At 40.2% G+C, this 26,559-nt stretch overlaps 1 long non-coding RNA gene across 1 annotated transcript; it reads left to right on the top strand.

Moving 5' to 3' along the window:
- Positions 1-10,811: 10,811 nt before the first annotated feature.
- On the top strand, positions 10,812-13,097 carry LOC148970505 (uncharacterized). The gene is made up of 6 exons (XR_016148213.1): positions 10,812-10,887; positions 11,357-11,411; positions 11,514-11,565; positions 11,675-11,718; positions 11,846-11,906; positions 12,008-13,097. It is a non-coding gene; the product is annotated as an uncharacterized LOC148970505 (long non-coding RNA).
- Positions 13,098-26,559: the final 13,462 nt, after the last annotated feature.

Raw genomic sequence — 26,559 nt, 5'->3', positions numbered from 1 at the left:
TCAAGTGTGGATTGTCGTCTACTGTTTGCGATCCAACGTCACCTCTAGTAAGTGTATTTTATGATTTTTGAGCAAATAGTCTTTTCAGTCTATCAGCCAATTCAACAACAAATTATGCGTCTAAAGTTGTTGTCGTCGTAGGATGTCTGTGTATATAATTTAAACATTGTTTGTATAGTGTGTAACCACACGTTTATAAATATATATTTGAAGATATTGTATTAAAAACTGCATATATGTTGTTGTTCTGTAAGTTAGCCATCTTCTCACATTTGCCACAGAAGCACCTGTATGACAAGTAAACATGACGCCACAGGTCCCCGTCCCTCGCATAAATGTAATTTCGCTTGTACGTAGCAAACTTTATCACAGAATGTGTATGTAGTTTCAAAAAAATGCGCCAGCATTAGTGTTTGTGTGTGTCTGTCTGTGTGTGTGTGTGTGTGTTGCACATCCATACTTGCAAAAAGACGCGATAACAACAACTCTATAATTACATAAATGTATCAAATAACCATACCGAGACGTACTGGTCCATTCTCATGTGTTTATTCTGCCTGAGTCTCTTAGTACTATTTAACAGCGCGTCTCTCGCTCTCCCCTTCTGCTTACCGACTGCCATAGGTATCAAGTTACGCCCTCATCCAAAGGCAGGGCGGGGATATGCAGCTCATTTGCATTAAGGTGGCGGACACCCATAACAGCTCATTTTTAATCAGGTCCCAAAATGACATTTTCAAATGGTTATAATAAATTAACTGTGGGATATTTTGAGCTGAAACTTCACAAATACATTCTGGGGACACCCGAGACCAATATTACATCTTGTAAAAAGGGGCATAATAGGTGCCCTTTAAAACAGACAGTCTAATGACTACCATATTTTCCGCACTATAAGGTGCACTTAAAAGCCTTTAATTTTCTCAAAAAATGACAGTGTGCCTTATAATCCGGAGCGTCTTATATATGGATCAATTGGTTAACAACGCTCCATGTTATTAAATTCGCCCGCGGACTCACGCTCCTGTCCGGAGGTCACACACCGGACGAGAAGCTCAGCGCCACGTCGCGCAACGTCACATCTTTAAAATTCCAACACATTATTCTCTGAGTGTACACACACTGGCGGCACCATTCGCCGTCTGTCCGCGGCGCCCAGCAACGGCTCAGGACCGTGTTCAAAACCCTGCAGCGACACAGGGTTAACCCTAACCCTAACTGGGTCGTCTCATTCAAAACAGCCAGCTGTTGCTGTCAGCGAGCCGTCGCACATTGAATACTCATATGAATGTAAGTTACGTGCCCGCATGCTTAGCGTACTAAATAAACGCCCCGCCTCCGGCGCCGCACACTCGCTACATTCCCTTTAGCCTTTAGCACATCTAGTGGATGCATAACCCAAACCCAGTCAAACGTTTGGCGCCTTATAATCCGGTGCGCCCTATGTATGAAAAATGTTCTAAAATAGGTCATTCATTGAAGGTGCGCCTTATAATCCGGTGCGCTTTATAGTGCGGAAAATACGGTATCAGTATTTTTGCAAGTGCATGTCATCTTATTCTAACTCTAAACCAACCAGTCTACTAATACTCTACTAACACCCTAAGGTGAGCTAGTAGACATGTAGGTGCAACATTACTTATAGTCAACAGAATGTGTTTAAGGGACCATCAAAATAAAGTGAAACCGAACTGCCTTATGGACAATTTAAAGGTTTGTGTACAACTGATGTTTTGGAGTTGATTTAACTGAATTGATTAGTTTAGAGTTTGTTGTTAATATGTATGTTAGAAATGTATTGTAAAGTCAAATTTATGTGTCTAACGCTGTAACTGTTACCCTGTTACAGGGGTGAAATTGTTCATCCTGACCTCAAGAGGGCAACAAAGAGATGGAATGGTTTTAAGGCTGCAGGTAGCATAGAGGAAGAGAGGAGAGAATATTTAATCGGATTATGGACTTTTTCAATGAAAGAAGTATTCAGGTGAAGATAGGAGCAGAATTATCAAGTGAATATACGGTAGAGAATGGGACACCTAAGGAGAGTGTAAAAAGTCCAACTTTATTTTCCATTATGATAAATGATGTATTTGTAAACATTTCAACTGATATGGGTAGATCGTTGTTTGTAGATGATGGAGCATTGTGGAAAAGAGGAAGAAATGTGGAATAGGTCATTAAAAATGCAAGATGGAATTAATCAAGTTGAGAAGTGCATGGGGGACAGAATGGGGATTTAAATTTTCTGTGGAAAAAACAAAATTTCTAGGTGGCGTCTAAATACGTCTCTCCTAGAGGACAAGGGTTTTAATACATTAATTAGAAGGGAGTGGGCATCCTTTCTGGAGATGAATGACTCTCCAGAGATCTCCCCATCTATACTCTGGGACACCGGTAAGACTGTCATCAGAGGTACAATCATATCATATTGTACACACAAGAAAAAGCAGCAAAAGGAATTGGAAAATACACTAGAACAGAACATCAAACATTTGACGAACCAATTATCTCTCAACCGTTTAGATGATATACAAACCGAATTAAAAAATTCACAAAGACAATTGGACAGTATGATTCAAAGGAAGACCCATTTCTGCATCCAGCACTTGTGGTCACATTTACATGCTAATTGGTCCTGTCAACCTGTCAATTTCCTATGGACATCAATCACAAAGACACTCTCTACCATTTGGACTGTAGAGTCCCTCTCTCCCCCATACTTTGTTTTCTGGGAGACACTACTTCTATACCCATTCCACAGAAATTTAAAAATCCATTACTTGTCTCCCTAACCATCGCTAAGAAAATAGTCTTTCAAAACTGGAAATCTAGAAACTCTTGCAATATTATTATTACAGAAGAGCTCAAAGAATAACAAAACTTCAGCCTTCAAAGACATCTGGAAGACAACCTTTCATTACCTTTCTCCAACCTCAGCAATAACTGTGCCATTTACACTCCTTACAACAATGTCGGCAGTCAACATCTGAATCCCCCCTCTTCCTCATATACACACAACCCCTTTCTCTCTGCCTCTCTCTTTTTCTACTTCTCTCTCTCTCTCTCTCTTTCTCTCTCTCTCTCTTCTCTCTCTCTCTCTCTCTCTCTCTCTCTCTCTCTCTCTCTGTTATCTCTCACTCATACTCACACACACACTTACACACACTTACACACACTAATCACCACCAACCCTTTCAGTAGATTTTCCCAACCGACTTGGTAATACTGTATCTTTATATTTGCCTGTCCGTATGTATTTATCTGCCTTTTCGTTTTACAATTGGTCTGTTATTGTCCAAGCATTAATTTGCTCGTTTTTACAGTAGTGACCATCTGTCTATTGTCTGCATTTGGTTTTTGTTGTCCTGTTTGGTAGTGTCTACCTGTCTATCGTCTGTATATGTCCGTCCTCCTCCCTGCCCTTCTACGTCCAGTCTAATACTGTCATTCAAAGCATTTTGGTTGGATGTGGGTTTATCTGAAATAATCACTGTTTGTACTTAGTACATAATTTGTAATAAAAATAAAGTTGTCCTAAAAAAAAAAAAAAAAAAAAACACTTAAGAAATGCAAGGAATCAAGCATTTATGATTTGCTACAGTATGTATTGGATTTGATGTTTGGGCCTGTTCTTGAAAGAAAGAAATATTATTGTTATACATCTTTATTCTTTATGTAAATGTTTCAAAAATAGACGTTTTTTTATTTAAAAACTTAAAGTATAGACTGTTGTAGCGGCTTCTGACCGTAAAGTTAGGAAGGGCAGATTCTTTGTTTTAGCACTAAGTTATGGTAAAGACTTTGTAAGCTTTATATTATAATCGCTGAACAAATGCAATATTTAATCTAATATTTTATTTTACACTATTTAGATGTGTTTAAATTTCTGTCTCTCTCTCTCTCTGTAGACTCAGAGTCGTTGTGGTTGGTGGTAGCTGCTACATCCTCCTGTTTTATACTTGTGGTGTGTATTTTCGCATATCATTTGTGCCAAAAGCCACAGAAACGAGGGCACTATATTCCGGGCCGACAGGACAGCACCATTTGAAGATGGCTACCACCTCAGATCTTTAACAGTGCAATTATTTTTGTCATGTTTTGTTTATCTTGATGTTCTCTATTGAATTGGTCTTTTGAAATTACTTTATCTTGCTCTCTCTGTTCTTGGCTCAAAGTTCCCTCCTTTTTTAATGTTTTTTTGTTGTTGTTCCTAGTGTACATACACCCTCCTGTGTCTTTAGTTCTTGTTAAGTTTTGTCCTGTATGCAATTTAGTAACCCCCCCCCCCCCCCAAAAAAAAAAAAAAAAAAAACCCTCAAGTTTTCTTGCACTTGGGTCCTTACAACCTCTACCTGTTCAGCTATCATTGCAAAATGTTTGCAGATTTTTTTTTTGAAAACACTTGAGAGAAGCAATATAATAAAATACAAAATTATTAAATTAGATGTCAATTCTTGTTTTGTTTTTTAACTTAAAAAAACGTAAAACTTAAAAGTTAAAGGGATAATTCACTAATTAGCATTAAAGGGCAAATCTCCATAAATCATGTGCACTGTCTCAGAACGAGCTGTTCTGAGATTCAGCTCTTTGTGACGTAGAAAGTGAGAAAGGGGTTTGATTGACAGTGTGGCTGTGGCCAAGACCCCGCCCTCGGTGATCTGCACACCATCCTCCATTGTTTCAACGACAGCCGGTAATGTCTCCTAGAATCAAAAGTGTTCTGTCGTGGGATGGGATGTAATTATGACATACATAGTAGTTTTCACTTATTTCCGACATCAGAGCCACTAAAAACATAGTGGATGTATTGTATTTTGAATAGAATAGAATAGAATAAAATAGAATAGAATAGAATATAACTTTATTGTCATTGTAGTTATACAACAACATTTTTTGGTAGCTCACAGAGGACAGCAGCCATAAGAGACATAACACACATGACATTATAAAAGTATAAAATATGAAATAAAAGAATAAATCTTAATAAGTTAAAAAAGACACTTAGTGTAATAAATAAACAAGATAAATATAATAATTTAGTGTCAACACTAGTGTCCAGTAAGAATATTTTGTGCATTAGCAGCGAACAAGAGAGGGAGAAAAGAGGAAGTTTCACTCTTTATATGTTGGAGGGATGGCACAGGCTCCAGCTCAAGTCAAGTCAAGTCAAGTCAGTCAAGTCAAGTCAAGTCTCGGCCTGTTCTCCACTCAATAAAAATTTGGTGCAAATGCCAACATAGCCTTATGCCAACATAGTATGGATGGCTCAACACCACAATTTTGGCTTCGGTACGATACCAGAACCTAATACCTCGGTATCGATACTAAATCGATACCACAGTCGGAAAAAAAGATTCTAAATTTAAGTGAATTGAAATTTTAGTAAACACTGCTTGAAACTCTCAACTACCATATGTGCAAAGAAAAGTATCAAAAAAACAAAAACGTATAAAAATTTAAAAAATAAATAAATAAAGTCAAGGAACATACTGTAGGTAAAATTTTGATTTTGGGAAAAAAACAACTGATATTATACTATTAAAATAGGTTAACATCTATAATACTAGATTAACATAATAATAGAATAATGAAATTACGTAAACCATTAGCTGTCATGCGTCAAAAGAGAATTATCAACATTTATAGTATTTATTCATCTTGGTTTGGGGACTGTTTGTGTTTGGGTTCAGATTATGCATATAATGCATTGCAAAAGGTAATGTTAAGATGCTAACCATGTATTAGTATATTACATTTTTAGGTAATTTTATTACTGATTGATCTAGATTAATCAATGCCATATTGTTAAGCCAGGTTCCTTAATGAATGTAGACAAATGTATCTTAATTGTAGACTAATATTATTAATATTCATATTACTACCATTTCTCTCTCTCTCTCTCTCTCTCTCTCTCTCTCTCTATGGGTCGCCACAGCGGCAGTAATGCCATTCATTTTACTATCACTTTTATTCTTTATTAATTCAAATTAAATGAATATGTTTGTTTGAAATTGCAAAAACTATGAGATCATGAGACCTAAACTTACGCTTAGGTCATACGCAATGAACAGATCGTTCATGAATCACCTATCTGGGACTAATGCAGCAGAATGTCGAAACGAAATATGGTGGATTGTTGTTATTATTATGATAATAATAATAAGATAATAAGAGTGCGCCAGGAGCGTTCACAGCCGAGGAGACCTTCTTGTCATGGCCGTAAAAGACAGAGAAGTGACGTTGTATAGGGGTAAGTTATGTCCTTATAGATATGTGTATTGCCACTATATAATAGGCCAAACAGGTCTGATCCGTCATTACTACAATTAGACTGAAAAATGTGGGTAGCCTAAATGTGTAAGCTTGAGGTGTTAAAATGTTTTCTTGTTATAATGTATGATTTGCATAAATTAAAACAGCTGCATCTGTGTTGATGAGAGAATCAAAGTGTATACGCGTTTTTCCACAAGCTACATAATGGCCAAGCATGCGCCCTTAAAATAGCATTATTAACAACGTGCAAAGCGCCACTGACTTTAGACTAGTTTTTTATGCATTATATGGCATGTTGGTCTTTGTTTGTTGTTGCTGGTATACGTTGTAAATAGAGGGGCGGCAATTTTTTTTTTCGCCTGCAGCGGCAGAAGTGCACGCGCCGCTCCTGGCTGTAAACACTTGATGCGAAATACTGGAGTGAACATGGCTGTAAATGACTTTTGCTTCAGTTTGAAAACCCCGGAATGTTCTCCATAACAGAGCGAAATGCATCCCGTGTCTTGTTTCCCATTTCTGCGGTCGTTTCGGTTTTCGATTTCTCTAACCTACAATGTACACTTAGCGCCTACGTCACGTCTCTCAGCCCACCCTCTGTTCGTTGATTGGCCGGCTGTTTTCAGACCGGTGGAAAAGTGAAAGATAGGCTGCTATCTCAGACGGACAACAGGAGCGAAATGAAATTAGCGGAAGTAGGAAGTCTGACGTAGTCAGACTAGTGTACTACAATGCTAAGTTGCTAAGTTTGAGCCAGACAGAACATCAACCTGGCCGTCAAGTAGCCAACTTTTATTGTCTCTCGAAATAATAGAGACTTTATTAAATTATAGACCCATCTTTTGAATTGATATTGAATCTTAGCAAATCGTTTAAAAATAATAAATATTGCATCATTACAATACAATCAACAACAATAGTAGATTATTTAAAATACCTCAATTCGTGTCGCTTCTAGAATGTCTGATGCTATAAGTCTGTAATGATATAGGACTAGGCTCATATAACGCTACTAATGTAGTTTCCCCCTACTGGACGCATCAGGAACAACAGGGGCGTAAAACTGTCAGGGGCGTAAAACTGCTGGCTCCAGGTCTGCAGCCTCCCCCTGGGTTAGAAAAAATTTGGCGTCGAAACGTTGATTTTTTCACCGAGATAGTTGCGATTTTCTCCCGAGCTCGTGGCGCCATTTCAGAGCGCGGATGACGGTTTTAGGCTAATATCTCCACGAATACTCCACCAAAAATGACGAAACAAATATGGTTTTGTTCAGTTCGGCGAGATGGTTCAAATGAGCCCGATCTCCGTCGGATATGTTCAGTTTTCGCTGAGATATTTGTGTTTTTCAATTCCAGAGGGGCTTTGGGGGCCTGTATCTTGGGCCTCCGAAGGCCCACGATGCTGGGGGGGGGGGGGGGGGTCTCTTTCGAAAAGTCTCGGTCCGTTCTCCACTCGATAAAAATTTGGCTAGAAACGTTGATTTTTCCAAGATATTTGCGATTTTCTCCCGAGCTTGTGTTGCCATTTCAGAGCACGTTCAAATGCATGCTTGGAAAAGGGTCGTAAAGAAATTCCCTCCAAAGGAAACAATAACTTTTTGGCTCACAATCATCCAGAGGGTCTGACATCTTCACACTTTAAAAACCACTGACCAAAAGATCACGCTGTCTTAGTCATTTTTTCTTCTGGCTGTAGGAAAGTCTATCCCTTTAACTGCACTTTCATGTTTCAGCACTAGAGGCCACATGTCTTTCACTTTACTGATAACGTCCCCTTTAAGATCATGCACTTCATACCAAATTTTTATTGGTATGAAGCCAAATTTTTATATTTTTACAATTTTTACAGCCAAATTTTTATCGTGTGGAGAACGGACCGAGACCTTTCGAAAGAGACCCCCCCCCAGCATCGTGGGCCTTCGGAGGCCCAAGATACAGGCCCCCAAAGCCCCTCTGGAATTGAAAAACACAAATATCGCAGCGAAAACTGAACATATCCGACAAAAACTATGGGGGTCAAAAACTACCTGCCCCCCCAGAAAATCTATGAGCAGTCGGTCATCAGACAGGCACAAAAAATAGTTTCTGACCCGACCCACATCCTCCACCCAGAATTTCAGCTCTTACCCTCTGGCAGAAGATTCAGAGTTCCTAAATTAAATCGTTATAAAAACTCTTTTGTACCTATGTCCATTAAGCTTATTAACTCGAACATGTAGTGTTTTGAGGGTGTGTGCAATATGTTGGTTATTGAGTTGTGTGTTATAGGTCATTTGGACGATTTGTAGGCCATAGAGGAGGTGCAATATACAGTATTAATTGTGTATTCTACAATATGCGCAATATGTTGATTGTATATTCTGCAGGCCAGATGGATTGTGCAATACAGTACTATAGGGTGCGTAGTATGCCAACTACGTATTTTTTGTAAATGAGCCTAAGGGAGAGTGCAATATGTTAACTGTAATTTGTATGTGTTCTATGGAGTATGTAATATGTCGGGCCATATAGAGAGTGTGCAATATAGAGAGTGTGCAATATCTGTTTGTTTTCTTTTTTTGTTGTGAATTGTCTTTTTTTGCTGTCGTGTAAAGCTACGGAATGGACAGTGTCCATCACAAATTTCCCTTCGGGGACAATAAAGTATATATCAGATATCAGATATCAGATCAGATACACCGCACGCGCTGGGTCACGATGAGCATGTAAACTTCAAAGCTGTGTGCGTTCGTGCAGAAAAGTGAGTTTATTTCTTATTTCATGTAGAAATGTGCACTATAATAATGTTGTTTATATTATTATAATGGTATATTAATCTTGCAAGTTGTATGTGCACAAGATAATGTTATTCGATACTTTGTCAGAAATGTTATTCAATGTCAGAAAGCTAACGTGCTAGTTCCTCAGACAATGTTATAATGTGTTGTCATATTAACATTTAAAATGTTAATCTGTTGCCATTTTACAGTTATTTGACATGATACACTATTATAATTGTGGAATTGCTTGTAAATTGTTGATTGTTGATACTGTTCAGTATGAAAATATCTGTAGCAATTTAACAATGACTGTAATATCATTTTGTCTAATTTGTACTATTATCCTTTGTTTCAGACCACACACACATATACAAACATCCATGTACATGTTATTTATGTGCCCAGCATATTAAAGTTTTGGATGTAACACTCCGAGCCCTTACTCTCTCACCGGAGTCACCAGTCTTTAAGGCCTATCTGAACAATCTCTGTTCCATCTCTACACTGGCCTTCACTGCTGCCAATGTCTGTGGGGACCCCCTATCGGGCCCATTGTGGCATGCCTTCACTCTTCTAACAGAGTCAGACTGTGTTTTCTTCAATCCTACTCAGAAGAAACTGCAACTTTACCAACCCTGAATGGGCAACCAACTCTTCCGACTTCCTCACTGTTTGGTTAGGCTCTGCGTCACTGCATGAAAAGTGGGATTTTCGTCAGTAAGCGGCACTGTAGATTGTCGTGGAAGTTCAGGTTTACGACTGCACACGGCAATTTACAGGTAACACTCAAAACTGCCGTGAATTGCCGGAAATTGACGTGGGCCTTGCTTGGCAGTTGTCCCCCCATTGTCCCCCCTTCTCCTAAATCTAGAGGAGGCTTTGACATGTAAATGAAAATGCTGTGAGCTATACACATGCAAATAAGGGTAGGGGAGTTTCACCCCAGGTAACATTTTTCTGAAAGGAACTTCATTCTAAGACAATCTCTGGTAGAAATAGATCAGGCTCAGTATAACCTAATTACCGTGTTTTTTTTTTTTGTGTGTGTTTTTTTTTTAACATTGCAACATGACATCCAAAAAGATATCAATCAACAAATAATAATTTCACAATAAATAAGAAACAAATAAAAATAGGACAGAATTGAACAAATGAAATAAAAACAGGAAAGGGACTATCTCTATTGTGTATAATATTATGATTTAAGAGAAAGTTAGAAACCAGTAATTTGTACTATTTAAAGAAAGAAAATAGCATACACATAATTCACTTTTCAATTAGCTTCAATGTTCTTTAGCAAATACAATTGTATCACTACATTTTTATAGATACATTTGAGAGACTCAATATACTGAAAACTGAAAATCAGACCCAAAAAAAAAACTTCAAACAAGGTTTAGAATTATTCATTTTACTCTTATGAATATGAAATTTTCCTAATACAATTACAAGATTCATCATAACATTTACAGAAGTAGTTTTCAAAAATATATGATTTTGATGTTTTTACTGGTTTATTTATTTTAAGTAGCCTAATAAAGTTATTTATTTATGCATATATGTATTTTTACATTTCATGGTAGCCTATTTGGGTATATCCACCTTATTCCTAATTTAAAATGAACAGTAGCAGAAAAGGACAGCCGACGACAGCCTTTCAACCTGAGTCAAAAATCAGTAAACGTAACTCTGATTGGCTGAGGCAGCATATCATCATAATCCAACCTATAACGTCAGCCCCTCTGATTGGCAGGCCAGGCATGTGGCGTGTTATTCAAGCAGAGAAATAACGGCACAGATATTCAGCCTGCTTCGCCGTCATGATCGCTGGTGAACCCATCTTTTCCTCTAAATTGAAGGTAAGTTCGTCCAACTTAGTGAATTCTATGTCCATGTGTACTTATAGTGTTTGGTAGTTTAGCGTTATTGTCTTAAACTTCACAAATCTGCTGTGATTACTGCCGCGAATGTCCAAGGGTGTTAACCTAACGGAACAGTTTTTTGTTTTGCGTTAGCTTGCTGCTCTTAATTCTTTTTCAGTTTCGTTTCAATTTGAACAATTTGGGACACTAAACTGTACGTTAGTACTACAGTACAGTAGTAACTGTACTGCACTAACTCGTACTGAGTGTTCAATTGGCTTTTCCCAATGCGTTTACTGTGAATATCGTCAGAAATTATGAAAAAATAATAAGTGCCAGGGTCATGAAACATAAAGCGCGTAATGTGCTTGTATGCTCTAGTGTAGGCTATCCTTGTTTGTTAAATTGCATCACTTTGTGTGATGAGTGAAATCTTCAGGTGTTTGTGATTTGTTTTGTCTCTCAGGGACTGTAAGGAGTGAGGTGTCCTTCGCTGATAGGAGAAAAAACACCTAAACAAGGTAACGTTACGTGTTGTGATCTTATCCTCTTTTCTTTTGAACAGGCCCCAGTCAAATAAAAAGTAAAACTAAACTAATTTGTATTAACGTTTGTGTTTATAGATGACTTTGAGCGTGAGACAGTGGTGAAAACGCCAAAGAGAACTGGAACATGGCATGTTATATTCAGTTATAAATGTTTGACCAAGTTATTAAATATCTTATAAATCTGTTCAGTTTCATCATTTGATAATAACTTTATAACACATTTGTTTGTGGTATAGATGCAGTGACTGAGACTGGGAGATGCAGTGACTGAAACCTGGTGGTAAGTATTGATCTATTGGCAGTGGAGAAGACACTTTTAATAGACACCTTCTCCCTTGTGAGCTAGCAAACTTTGTTATTCTAATTAGAGTATTGTAAACATCACCAAATGTGTTTGTTTACTTCAGTGTTCCAGAAAAAGGTCCTGAAACTACTGGTCGACATCCGCCATCGCCTGAAGGAAACCAGGTAGTGGATGCAGAAGAAACATATTTTTGCTTACAAATGTGGGGACTTGGGGCAGATTGCCTTTGCATACATCTAAATCATTGTCTTTTTCAACTTTGCAGTAGGGGTCATGAAATTCGGTTCCACAGCCACTGAGGTGTATGTACATCAAGGTGAACCTCAAGCACGCGTCGCAAAGACTTGGATTCACTTCGCCCTGATGAGCCAAGCCTACAGGACTTGAATTAAGAGTTTTAAAGGGATAGTTTACTTGAAATTATTTTTTTTAAATGTTTTGGCTTACATCAAGGGCATCAGTCATATAATGGAAGTCTATGGGGATCTCTTAAAAGAGCATGCACAGAGAAGTACAAATTAAACATGATTTAATGAATCATAACTGTAAGTACACGTTGATGGCTTAAGATACGAGACGAGCGGTTTGTGTGAGAAAATGAACAGTGTGTGTGTTTGTGTGTGTATATATATATATGATCTGCGCATGCGGCGGAAAGTGCCAGAAGCGATCTTGCACTGGTACGTCACTCATTGTTTACACAGATTTCAGAAGTTTTACTGTGAAGATCTAAACATATTAAGATATATTGCATTTTTGTGTATATCTAAATATGTATATATATACACATTTATACAATAACAATATAAATACTGTTTGTTTTCTCTCACAAAACGCTCATTTCGTGTCTTAGTCCATCAATGTGTACTTAATTTATGAGTCATTAAATCATGTTTAATTTGGTCTTCTTTGTGCATGCTCTTTGAGGTGGTGACCATAGACCTGCATTATATGACTGACAGACAACAACGGTTTGACCTAAAAATATCAAAATTGAAAATACTGTGGAAACAAAGACCCCTGCATCTTGGATGCCCTTGAGGTAAGATAAAACATATCAAAAATTAATTTCAAAGTGAACAATCCCTTTAAATTACATCCTTATTATTCGTTCATAATTCTGCCTTCTGTGTTCGATATATCTGTTGCCCAATTCTGATGCCATTCAGGGCAATTTATTTTTGAATAAAGATGCAATATATTATTGATTTATTTGTATAACTGTAGTGCTGTATGTATGTTGTCCCATGTTTCCAGAGGGTGGAGGACATGTTTTCTGTGCTTTGAAGATGTTCTCCTATGCTTTGTACATAGTTGTGTGTTTGTTCTAATAAAGCTATTTCTTTGAATAAACAGTATGTGGCAAATGTTCCTTTCCTCAATAAATTCATGTCCTTGATGGTAATAATAATTTAGTCCATAGGATAACAATGACATAAATATACAACATAATAGCATATCATATGAATATACATATATATATATATATATTATTATTATTATAATTTTATGTCGGCTGACCAATAGTAACAGATCTGCCAACCAATCACGAGTGATTTTCTTGTTTAAATGTAGTGAATTTCAACCAATACTGAGTGAGGAAATTCAAGCCATTCTCTGGCAAGGCGCGCGCAGTGCTGCTATTCATATGCTAATTAGGGCCATTCACACCTCCGCGAGCGCTCCATGTATACGTCATGGTTCGTTTCCGTCAATATGTGTCACAGACGAACGCGACGTTCACAGTCTGTAAATTGTCGTTAACTGCCGAAAATTAGGGAGATTTCCGGCAGTTTACGGGGACGAAAACCCCACTTTTCATGCAGTGCGTGGCCTCTCCAGCCCAGGGCCGGCAGGTCACAATCTGCATGGCTAACCCTAACCCTAACACATGTGCTCATGAACAGAGAGGAAACCTTCAACCAGAACAGAGTCGAACTACCCATGCAATTCATCATATCTGCTTCATCCAATGGAGAAGAAAACGATTGCAATTTCAACATTTGACACTCACAGAATCATCAACAACTTAAATGTTCAACAACTTCAAGAATTGTGTCCAATGCAAAAGCTATGCAGGCAAACATTAAATGAGACACTCTGAAAGTAAGGTGATGGTTCTTTAGTTCTAATTCCTGCTTCCGGTTTCATTCTGTCACTTTATACATCTACCCAATATCTGTGTAATTGTTTGTATGTTACTCATGTGTTTGTGACTTTGTTGACAAAACTTGTGCACAATATGTATTTGGTTCTGTTTCTCTGCTTACAAACAAAGTTTATTTTAAGATCTTGATCTTGTCACATGCTCTATGCGCTGCACATGCCAAGAAAGAAGTATTTTTCTGTGGCCATGAAAGATAGGCCTAACCCTTTTCTTAGAATAAATGAATATTCAAAAGAGTTTGTTTGGACGAACTGATTAATTGATTGTAATATTAGTTTAGATACATGACGTTAATCCAATTAACTGACCTAAATGTTAATAATCATAAGTTATGATTGATTATTATTATTCCCCCTTGAGCCAACTCTTTACACATGAGCTGTAAGGTAAATAAATAAATCTATAAAGTAACTAAATATAAGTTATCTATTTGTCCATTAGTACTGTTGAGAAATTGAGGAACATTTATTTAGGATAAAATGTGAATTAACACATCTGCAACAACCTCAAATGGTAAATGTAGTTTATGTATGTGTCTATATATATATATATATATATATATATATATCTTGAACAACTCTAAATGTATTGGTTATACTACAATCACAAAATAAAGTGGTGCTGGATTCTTCAAGACCACAAAAAGCCATTTTCATCAATATCAAGATATTTACAGATAGAAGAAATAAATCTGTCACTCATATTTAGTTGCTGTGCTTGTAATAATGTTGTAGGTCACATGATAACATCAACATGGCAGATGTCTAGATCACATCATCAGGCTATATAATACCTACTCTTTTAGCAATCGTTATTGAAATTAAGTACCTAATCAGTGAGTATGTAGTTTTGAACGTAGCCACAGTCCAGCCATATCACTCAAAACTACAATTCCCAGAATTCCTCCTGCTCATCACCTGCACTCACTCAGCCATCATCCTCACCTGCACCTGATAAACACACTCATCTCCACACTATTTAAGCACACCCCAGTCACACACTTTGGTTTAAGACTGGTATTGTACTGTGGATTACATACCTGAGTGGTTTAACTTTTGAGGTTTCTCCAAGATCCTGTCTCCTATTCCCTCTGTTTTTCAAGGATTGTGGGAACGTTGGAGGTAAAGACATTGTTTATTCATTTACTCTCACAGCAACCAAAAGGTATGTGTGTGTGTGTGTGGAAATACTTACCACTTGAGGTCATCCCCTCTATCTTCACCTGCAAACCCAAAAACTGAAGCATTATTCTTGGGTTGCTCATTGTTAGTTGTCTAAACTCGCCTGTTTTGGACACTGTGTTAGAAAGCATTATAGCATGGGTGTGTATTGATCTGGTGTAACTTTGCTGTTTAAATCCTGTGCTTTTTTGTTTTTGTGTAAAGTGCTGGACTGTCTTATTTGGTCATTCTTGCATCTTTGCATGATAAAATTGCAACATTGTGCAAATGTTTTGACAAAATACAAACAAAAGCATGAAAGTGTTAATGTAAGACAACTTGCCTTGTTTTTAGCCCTCTTTCACATTCCTTGATCCTGCTCTGATAAACATGATAATACTTGCGTTATTTAAAGTTTTTAATTTCCCAAATGTAATATTTTAGTCAGTTTCGCTGTCCTTCCTGTGTATTAATGGGGTGTTTTCATGGTTGTTTTAGTAGAGCTGCTGTTTTAATTTTCAATTTTTTTTTTCAATTTTCCAAATATGCCCTAAGTTGCTTTAATGAATTTACTTTGTTTGATTTTATTCCAGTGAGGTCCTCACACAATCTTGATTGATTGGAATGAGTACTGGATGTGTGCGTGATCTGTCTGATGATTTGTGTTTTTGCAGGTGCTGTTTAGGGATATAAATGCATCTGAGTGAGTCAGAGTTCAGATACAGAGGGTCGCCACACATGTAGTGACCGGTGAAATTCAGGTGAGATCAATTCATCAATGTGCACCCTAAAAAACTAGAAAATGACATGTTCACTTATGACCGCTTGTTAATGTCAATTTGTTTACTTGCCTATTTTGCCAACATAATCAATTTAAACTTTGCAGTTTGCGGTTTAAATGCTTGTCTGTTATGAGTGTTTCTCAGGACCTCCACATGCTCTTAAATGGAGTATTAGCAGATCCTCTGCATATCTTCTGAAGCCCTCCTTGTGTGGAGACGAGGGACTTATTCTTGTTTCTACGTGCTTTTCTCTGCACTTACTGTTCTCTTAAACCTTTCCTTTTGCACCTCACACTGTTTTAACCCTAATATTAGGAAAACAAACTTATTTGGATGCAATTAATCATGATTTATCGTTTCACAGCCCTATTACATGAATTGACTTGATTTATTACATTGCCTGTTGTACTTCCTAATTTATGTATAGAAGATGATTAGAACATCGCTTAAACTAATTGTAAAAAAAGCATGCATTGACCGTGCTTTCATTTGAATGCATTGTATTTTTATGGCTTGTATTTTTATGGGCTGAAATCCCACATGTCCAACTTCTTAAAAAAATGTTACTGTTGAGAGTGTGTACTTGTATACGAATGCCATGCTCCTTCTCAGCAAGCCAGCACTGCTAATCTACACTACATTAATGAATTTTTTTTATTTATACTTTGTCTGTCTATTGGTACAATGGCCAATTGTATGTCCCAGGTCAGGACGGGCCAATCTGATTGCACCCACCCCTGAGACCCGTACCACCCTTGGGGAGTCGGACAGAGAACCGAGCAAGGAGGACAGATGACAAGATTTGGGTAAAACAATATTTTTATTGAAGATAAATTTAACTAGGGGGAATGCAGGGTCGGGGTACTCTGATGGCAACTTCACTGGGAATCAGTCAGGTGATTACGCTGCACTTAATTCCTCTTGCAGGCCGGTGATCATGAAGCTTGCTGCAGGAGGGTTTCAGGCTGGAGGTGCTCACTACAAGACAGTCAGGTGAGTATACAGACACGTGGTGGCTCTTGAAGGGCGGTTGGACACAGAGATTGTGGCGTGAGTTCCAGGCTGGAGGTCTTCACTGCAAACCAGTCAGGTGAGTATACAATCACGGAGTCATTTTCTCTCGAAAGGTTAGCAGACACAAAGCTTACAGCGGGGGTCTCCACTGCAAAGCAGACAGGTGAGTATACACGTACGTAACCCTCTTCTTTATGTGACGGACAGAAATTACGGCTGGAGGTTTCACTGCAAAGCAGTCAGGTGAGTATACAGGCTCGTAATTCTTGTAAAGGTTTGTGTTTGTAGCTCAGTTGAATTGATTCATCAATCGTTGATTTCTGTTCTTCACCACTCATTTATTAACAAGCTTTCTCATTTATTAACTTTTTTATAACATGTGAACTTATCCTCAATACTATTCCTTATAAAAAACAATTAGATTGCTTTATCGTTACTTGGATCCAATTTTCCGAATCTTGGCTACTAGCCTTTAGCCCGCTAGCATTTCACGCGTGGCCTCTTGCCTATCGGCCGTCTCATTTTACACCCGTTTCACTGAAAGGATACGGATTATACCTGGCATTTCAGTCCTAAATTAGTAGTGCTAGTTGTAGTATCATTACTGAGTTACTGTTCATCTGGCGAACACATCAGATGCATGTCTAACGTTACCTCTGAGTGCAGGTGAGGACACATTCGAGCTGTTCTCGGTGAAGCAGGAGCTGGAATACGTCAAGAAACGGATCCGTGGTCTGCTGGAGAAGCAAGCTGAGCTGACATCATGCGCTGATGCTCACAAGTCAGTGGTTAGTAACCCTTTGACTTCGACTTCGTCTACTCCGTGTGTTTCTCTGCCCAGGAGGACGCGATCATCTCTGGCTTCATTCATTCCGGCACTGACACAACACCATGGATCACACAGCGGAAAACACAAGCCAGGACCAGAGCTAGAACCTCTCCGCCGCCCCTCCCGGTCTTCGAGATATGCACCCGGAACCGCTTCTCCCCTCTTCGCAAGTCGGAACGCGACGCCGCCGTGATCATCTGCACGTCCATGGTCCGTCATGTCCGTGTTACCTCGGGTAAGGGTAAGGTGCACACTCACTGCTTTCCTGGTGCTCGTGTTCTTGATGTCGCTGCACAGGTTCCCGAGATCCTGAACGGTGACGAGCACGTCAGAACTGTTGTGCTGCACGCGGGAGTGAACGACATCAGGCTGCGGCAGACGGAGGTTCTGAAGAAGGACTACAGGAGTCTGATCGAGACTGTACACAGCACATCGCCTGAAGCAACGATCATCGTGTCTGGACCGCTTTCCACGTACAGACAAGGACCGAAAAGGTTCAGTAGATTATCTGCATTAAATGAATGGTTAATGTTATTGTGTAATGGACAGAAACTGCTCTTTGTAAATAATTGGAATCTGTTCTGGGAGAGACCGAGGCTGTATTGTGCGGATGGACTTAACCACAGCAGAATCGGAGCGGCTGTTCTGTCGGACAACATCTCCAACACGTTACACACCAGATGACTAGTAAGTCCAAGTCACTCCTTTGAAAGGAGTGTTTCTCCTCGTTCCATCTCTTGGACTGTCTCTGCCTGTAAGGCTATTTTTTGCCATCCTAATACACGAGAATCACCCCATGTATATGCTTGTGTAAAAATCTTGCTGGATTGTTCCTGGGCTTTTTCTGCCATAGCTTAGCCTCTTTGGTATAGACTTATTAGTCTTTTCTTCACTCTTCAACTTATTTCTTATGTGCACATCTAACCCGTTCTGCGTCTTATTTAAATAATATTTTCTAGATTATTTTTTTTCGACTGAGTTTCACTAGTCATCTTCTAATTGGTGTTTTATCTTCTTATTTTTTTAAAAAAAGAATACATTTCTAATCCTTAAGCATGTCCACGCACATGCCATTTAGCAGGCGCTTAACTGTTCAATCACTGGCCAGAATTTAACAGTTAAAGCCCCACGTTGGGCGCCATGTTTTACGGTGTGTGTGCGCTTTAATCTTAACACCTTTAACCTTATTAATTATTATCCTCGGGTTAGGTCGAGTAAGTCCAATCTGCCCTAAATCATAAGCATTCGAATGGTACTTACAATTTGTTCAGATGACTTCTCTGTGGTCAGTTCTTGCTTAAGGTTTATTAACAACAACAACATTATTGCTAGACAATTACTTGTAATTAGCATTAGTTATTTATTAATGTAAATATTCCAGAAATAAAAGTTAGGCTCAAACTTAAATTCTTTACGCTCAAACTCTGGAATAGCCTTCCCGCTATGGTTCGACGCTCTGACTCGCTGTCACATTTAAAACTAGACTAAAGATGCATCACTTTAGCCAAGCATTCACATACTGCTTACCTTTTATTCCTCTGTTGAATCAGATTGAATGCATTTAATACTATAAAACTTGAAGAGTCTGTAGGTTACTTGTGTAGGTTGCATACTATTTTTACAGTCATTACTTTCCTGTGTGTATTGCGTGAATGATGGGTGGTTGGGCACATATTGTGTTTTTGCGGTAGGTGGTATGCCATACAGAACCGTTGCCACTGAAATGCATTACCGCAACAGTGGGGCTCGACAGCCTTAATCAAACAGGTTGGTGCATATGGTTGGGTTGCAGAGTTTGTGAGATTGTGGTTTTTAACATCTACTCTCGTGTAATGGAAATCATTATGAACATCAGCTATGCTAATTATTTCCCATCTGACTTTCTGCTGTTATCTGGGGACGCTTGTCCTGAGAAAAATGGCGTTCGTCAGCCTGCTCTTTTATATTTTGTTTGTAGCACCATTGAATTGATTCATCAATCCTTGTTTTTCTTCTTTACCACTCATTTATAAACAAGCACTTTCTATTTTTATAACATGTGAACTTTTCCTCGATACTATTCCTTATAAAAAACAATTGGATTGCTTTGATATTGCTACTTGGAGCCAATTTTCCGAATCTCGGCTACTAGCCTTTAGCCCGCTAGCATTTCACGTGTGGCCTCTTGCCTATCGGCCGTCTCATTTTACACCCGTTTCACTGAAAGGATATGGGTTATACCTGACATTTCAGTCCTAAATTAGTAGTGATAGATGAACAGTAAATTAGTAGTGATACAACTGTTATAATGGTGAACACATCAGATGCGTGTCAAATGTTACCTCTAAGTGCAGGTGAAGACGCATTCGAGCTGTTCTCGGTGAAGCAGGAGCTGGAATATGTGGAGAAATGGATCCGTGGTCTGCCGGAGAAGCAAGCCGAGCTGTTGGATCGGCGGTCAGGGCTTGAAACATCACGTGCGGATGCTCACAAGTCAGTGGTTAGTAACTCTTTGACTCTGACTTCGTCTACTCCATGTGTTTCTCTGCCCAAGAGGACTCGATCATCTCTGGCTTCATTCACTCCGGCACCGACACAACACCATGGATCACACAGCGGAAGACCCGAGCCAGGACCAGAGCTAGAACCTCTCTGCCGGTCTTCGAGATCTCCATCCAGAACCGCTTCTCCCCTCTTCACGAGTCGGAACTTGATGACACCGTGATCATCGGCAGGTCCATGGTCCGTCATGTCCGTGCTTCCTCAGGTAAGGGTAAGGTGCGCACTCACTGCTTTCCTGGTGCTCATGTTCTTGATGTTGCTGCACTGTATCGTGCTGATGGTCTTCACCGTAACAGAATCGGAGGCGGCTGTTCTGTCGGACAACATCTCCAAGACGTTACACACTTAATGACTAGTAAGTCAAAGTCCAAATCACAGTCTTTGTTGTCCAAACTTAATTGATATGCTTAGTGTGTAAAATTTATATTGAAATTGTGTCTATTCCTCGTTTAGTGACGCCTGTGGAGAGACGACGCGACGCCTGTGAGCTCCTGGATCGGCAGTCAGCGTTCGAAACATCACGCGCCGATGCTCACAAGTCAGAGGTTAGTTACTCTGTGACTCCGACTTCATCTACTCCATGCGTTTCTCTGCCCAGGAGGATGCGATCATCTCTGGCTTTGTTCACTCCGGCACCGACACAACACCATGGACCGTGGATCACACAGCGGAAGACACGAGCCAGGACCAGAGCTAGAACCTCTCCGCCGGTCTTCGCGATCTCCACCCAGAACCGCTTCTCCCCTCTTCGCGAGTCGGAACGTGACGACGCCGTGATCATCGGCACGTCCATGGTCTGTCATGTCCTTGCTACCTCAGGTAAGGGTAAGGTGTGCACTCACTGCTTTCCTGGTGCTCATGTTCTTGATGTTGCTGCACAGGTTCCCGAGATCCTGAAAGGTGATTAGCGCGTCGGAGCTGTTGTGCTGCATGCGGGAGCGAACGACATTAGGCTGTGGCAGACGGAGGTTCTGAAGAAGGACTACAGGAGCCTGATTGAGACGGTACGCAGCACATCGCCTGAAGCAACGGTCATTGTCTTGACCGCTACCCATGTACAGACAAGGACAGGAAAGGTTCAGTAGATTATTTGCACTAAATGAATGGTTAATGTCTGTGTGATGAACAGAAACTGCTCTTTGTAAATAATTGGAATCTGTTCTAGGAGAGATCTAGGCTGTATCGTGCAGATGCCGTTCACCCCAGCAGAACCTGAGCGGCTGTTCTGTTGGACATCTCCAAGACGTTACACGCTTAATGACTAGTAAGTCAAAGTCGCTCCTTTGAAAGGAGTGTTTCTCTTGGACTATCTCTGCCTGTAAGGCTATCTTTTGCCATCCTAATACATGAGAATCACCCCATGTATATACTTGTATAAAAGTGTTGCTTGATTTTTTTTTTTTTTTTTTTTCTTTCTTCCCTGGGCTTTTGCTGCCATAGCTTAGCCTCTTTTGTATAGATTTAGTCTTTCCTTCACTCTTTAACTTATTTGTTATGTGCACATCTAACCCTTTCTGGGTCTTCTTTAAATAATCTTTTCTAGATTTTATTTTTACGACTAAGTTTCACTAGTCGTCTTCTAATTGATTTATCTTTTTTTTTTTTTAAACAGAAAAGAAATTTCTATAATCCTTAAGCATATCCACGCACACACTATTAGCAGGCGCTTAACTGTTCAATTACTGGCCAGAATTGAACCGTTAAAGCCCCACGTTGGGCGCCATGTTAAGGTTAAAAGGTGTTAAGATTAAAGCACACACCATATTATTTATTATCCTCAGGTAAGGTCGAGTGAGTCAAATCTGCCGTAAATAATAAGCATTTGAATGGTACTTGCAATTGTTCAGATGACTTCTCTGTGGTCAGTTCTTGCTTAAGGTTTATTAACACTGTTAGACAATTACTTGTAATTAGCATTAGTTATATATTAATGTAAATATTCCAGAAATAAAAGTTGGGCTCAAACTTAAATTCTTTATGCTCAAACTCTGGAATCTACTCCTGTGTGAGGGAAATCGTTATGGACATCAGCTATGCTAATTATTTCCCATCTGTTTTTTGCTGTTATTTCGGGACGCTTGTCCCGAGAAAAATGGTGTTCCTCAACTCCAGTTTGTCGGAGCTGTTGTACTGCACGCGGGAGCGAACGGCATCAGGCTGAGGTTCTGAAGGACTACAGGAGCCTGATCGAGACGGTATGCAGCACATCGCCTGAAGCAACGATCATCGTGTCTGGACCGCTTCCCACATGCTGAAAAGGACAGGAAAGGTTCAGTAGACCATCTGCACTAAATGAATGGTTAATGTTATTGTGTAATGGACAGAAACTGCTCTTTGTAAATAATTGGAATCTGTTCTGGGAGAGACCTAGATTGTATCATGCAGATGGCCTTCACCCCAGCAGAATCGGAGCGGCTGTTCTGTCGGACGACATCTCCAAGATGTTACACACCTAATGACTAGTAGGCCAAAGTCCAAATCACAGTCTTTGTTGTCCAAACTGAATTGATATGCTAAGTGTGGAACATTATATTGAAACTGTGTCTGTTCCTCGTTTAGTGACTCCTGTGGAATGACGATTCTGCCTGTGAGCTGCTGGATTGGCGATCAGCGCTTGAAACATCACGCGTCGATGCTCACAAGTCAGTGGTTAGTTGCTCTTTGATTCTGACTTTGTCTAATCCATGTTTTTCTCTGCCCAGGAGGACGCGATCATCTCTGGCTTCATTCACTCCGACACCGACACAACACAATGGACCATGGATCACACAGCGGAAGACACGAGCCAGTACCAGAGCTAGAACCTCTCCGCATACCCTACCGGTCTTTGAGATCTAGACCCGGAACCGCTTCTCCTCTCTTCGCGAGTCGGAACGCGACGATGCCGTGATCATCGGCACGTCCTTGCTACCTCGGGTAAGGTGCGCACTCACTGCTTTCCTGGTGCTCATGTTCTTGTTGTTGCTACACAGGTTCCCGAGATCCTGAACGATGATGAGCGTGTCGGAGCTGTTGTGCTGAACGTGGGAGCGAACGACATCAGGCTGATTATCTGAAGGACTACAGGAGCCTTATCGAGATGGTATGCAACACATCGCCTGAAGCATCGATCATCGTGTCTGGACCGCTTCCCATGTACAGAAAAGGTTCAGTAGATTATTTGCACTAAATGAATGGTTAATGTCATTGTGTAATGAAGAGAAGCTGCTCTTTGTAAATAATTGTAATCTGTTCTAGGAGAGATCTAGGGTGTATCGTGCTGATGGCCCAGCAGAATCGGAGTGGCTGTTCTGTTGGACATCTCCAAGACCAATGACTAGTAAGTCACAGTCCAAATCACAGTTTTTGTTGTCCAAACTTAATTAATATGCTTAGTGTGGAACATTATATTGAAATTATATTTGACTCCGATTTCATCTAGTCCATGCGTTTCATTGCCCAGGAGGATGCCATCATCCCTGGCTTCATTCACTCCGGCACCGACACAACACCATGGAAAGGTTAAGTCGATTATTTGCACTAAATGAATGGTTAATGTCATTGTGTAATGAACAGAAACTGCTCTTTGTAAATAATTGGAATCTGTTCTAGGAGAGACTTAGGCTGTATCGTGCTGATGGCATTCACCCCAGCAGAATCGGAGCGGCTGTTCTGTCGGACACCTCCAAGACGTTACACACCTAATGAGTAAGTCAAAGTCCAAATTACAGTTTTTGTTGTCCAAACTTAATTGATATTCTTGGTGTGGAACATTATATTGAAACTGTGTCTGTTCCTCGTTTAGTGACGCCTGTGGAGAGACGATTCTGCCTGTGAGCTGCTGGATCGGGTGTCGGCGCTTGAAACATCACACGCCGATGATTACAAGTCAGTGTTTAGTTACTCCTTGATTCTGACTTCATCTACTCCATGCGTTTCTCTTCCCAGGAGGAAGCGATCATCTCTGGCTTCATTCACTCTGGCACGGACACAACACCATGGATCACACAGCGGAAGACACGGGCCAGGACCAGAGCTAGAACCTCTCAGCCGCCCCTTCCGGTCGTCGAGATTTCGACCCGGAACCGCTTCTCCCCTCTTCGCGAGTCAGCCGTGATCATCGGCACGTCCATGGTCTGTCATGGCCGTGCTACCTCAGGTAAGGGTAAGGTGTGCACTCACTGCTTTCCTGGTGCTCATGTTCTTGATGTCGTTGCACAGGTTCCTGATATCCTGAACGGTGATGAACACATTGGAGCTATTGTGCTGAACGTGGGAGCGAACGACATCAGGCTGAGGTTCTGAAGAACGACTACAGGAACCTGATCGAGACGGTACGCAACACAACGCCTGAAGCAATGATCATCGTGTCTTGACCGCTTCCCACGTACAGACAAGGACGGGAAAGGTTCAGTAGATCAGTGTTTCCCAACCCTGTTCCTGGCGGCACACCAACACTGCATGTTTTCTTTGTCTCCCTAATCAAACACACCCGATTCAACCCATCAGCTCATTAACCCACCTGATTATTAGCTGATGGGTTGAATCAGGTGTGTTTGATAAGGGAGACAAAGAATACACGCAGTGTTGGTGTGCCGCCAGGAAGAGGGTTGGGGAACACTGCAGTAGATTATTTGCACTAAATGAATGGTCAATGTCATTGTGTAATGAACAGAAACTGCTCTTTGTAAATAATTGGAATCTGTTCTAGGAGAGACCTAGGCTGTATTGTGCTGATGTCCTTCACCCCAGCAGAATCGGAGCGGCTGTTCTGTCGGACATCTCCAAGACGTTACACACCAGATGACTAGTAAGTGAAAGGAGTGTTTCTCTTGGACTGTCTCTGCCTCTAAGGCTATCTTTTGCCATCCTAATACATGAGAATCACCCTATGTATATGCTTGTATAAAAGTGTTGCTTTTTTTTCCTGGGCTTTTGCTGCCATAGCTTAGCCTCTTTTGTATAGACTTATTAGTCTTTCCTTTACTCTTAACTTATTTGTTATGTGCACATCTAACCCTTTCTGGGTCTTCTTTAAATCTTTTCTAGATTTTTTTTTCCAACTAAGTTTCACTAGTCGTCTTCTAATTGATTTTATCTTTTTTCTTTTTTTTTTAAAAAAGAAAATAAATTTCTAGTCCTTAAGCATATCCACGCACACGGTATTTAGCAGGCGCTGAACTGTTCAATTACTGGCCAGAATTGAACAGTTAAAGCCCCACGTTGGGCGCCATGTTTTATGGAGTGTGTGCTTTAATCTTAACATCTTTTAACCTTATTATTTATTATCCTCAGGTTAGGTCGAGTAAGTCAAATCTGCCCTAAATCATAATCATTTGAATGGTATTTACAATTGTTCAGATGACTTCTCTGTGGTCAGTTCTTGCTTAAGGTTTATTAACATTGTTAGATGATTACTTGTATTTAGCATTAGTTATTTATTAATGTAAATATTCCAGAAATAAAAGTTGGGCTCAAACTTAAATTCTTTATGCTGCAAAACTCTGGAATCTACTCCTGTGTAAGGGAAATCATTATGGACATCAGCTATGCTAATTATTTCCCATCTGTTTTCTGCTGTTATCTCGGGACACTTGTCCCGAGAAAAATGGCGTTCGTCAACTCCAGTTTGTCGGAGCTGCTGTACTGCACGCGGGAGTGAACAGCACTGAGGTTCTGAAGTTCTACAGGAGCCTGATCGAGACGGTATGCAACACATCGCCTGAAGCAACGATCATCATGTCTGGGCCGCTTCCCACGTACAGACAAGGACAGGAAAGGTTCAGTAGATTATTTGCACACACCTAATAAATAGTAAGTCAAAGTCCAAATCACAATCTTTGTTGTCCAAACTTAATTGATATGCTTAGTGTGGAACATTATATTGAAACTGTGTCTATTCTTCGTTTAGTGACGCCTGTGGAGAGACAACTTTGCCTGTAAGCTGCTGGATTGGCGGTCAGCGCTTGACACATCACACGCCGATGCTCACAAGTCAGGGGTTAGTTACTCTTTGACTGACTTCGTCTACTCCATGCGTTTCTTTGCCCAGGAGGACTCGATCATCTCTGCTTCGTTCAGTCCGGCACAGACACAGCACCATGGATCACACAGCAGAAGACACGAGCCAGCACCAGAGCTAGAACCTCTCCGCCGCCCCTCCTGGTCTTCGAGATCTCGAACCGGAAACGCTTCTCCCCTCTTCGCGAGTCGGAACGCGACGACGCCGTGATAATCGGCACGTCCATGGTCCATCATTTCCGTGCTACCTCAGGTAAGGATAACGTGCGCACTCACTGCTTTCCTGGTGCTCATGTTCTCGATGTTGCTACACAGGTTCCCGAG

Source organism: Pimephales promelas, chromosome 20 (genome assembly GCF_988280905.1).
Source record: "Pimephales promelas chromosome 20, fPimPro1.hap1.1, whole genome shotgun sequence".
NCBI lineage: Eukaryota > Metazoa > Chordata > Actinopteri > Cypriniformes > Leuciscidae > Pimephales > Pimephales promelas.
This window is presented reverse-complemented; position numbering and strand designations above follow the sequence as displayed.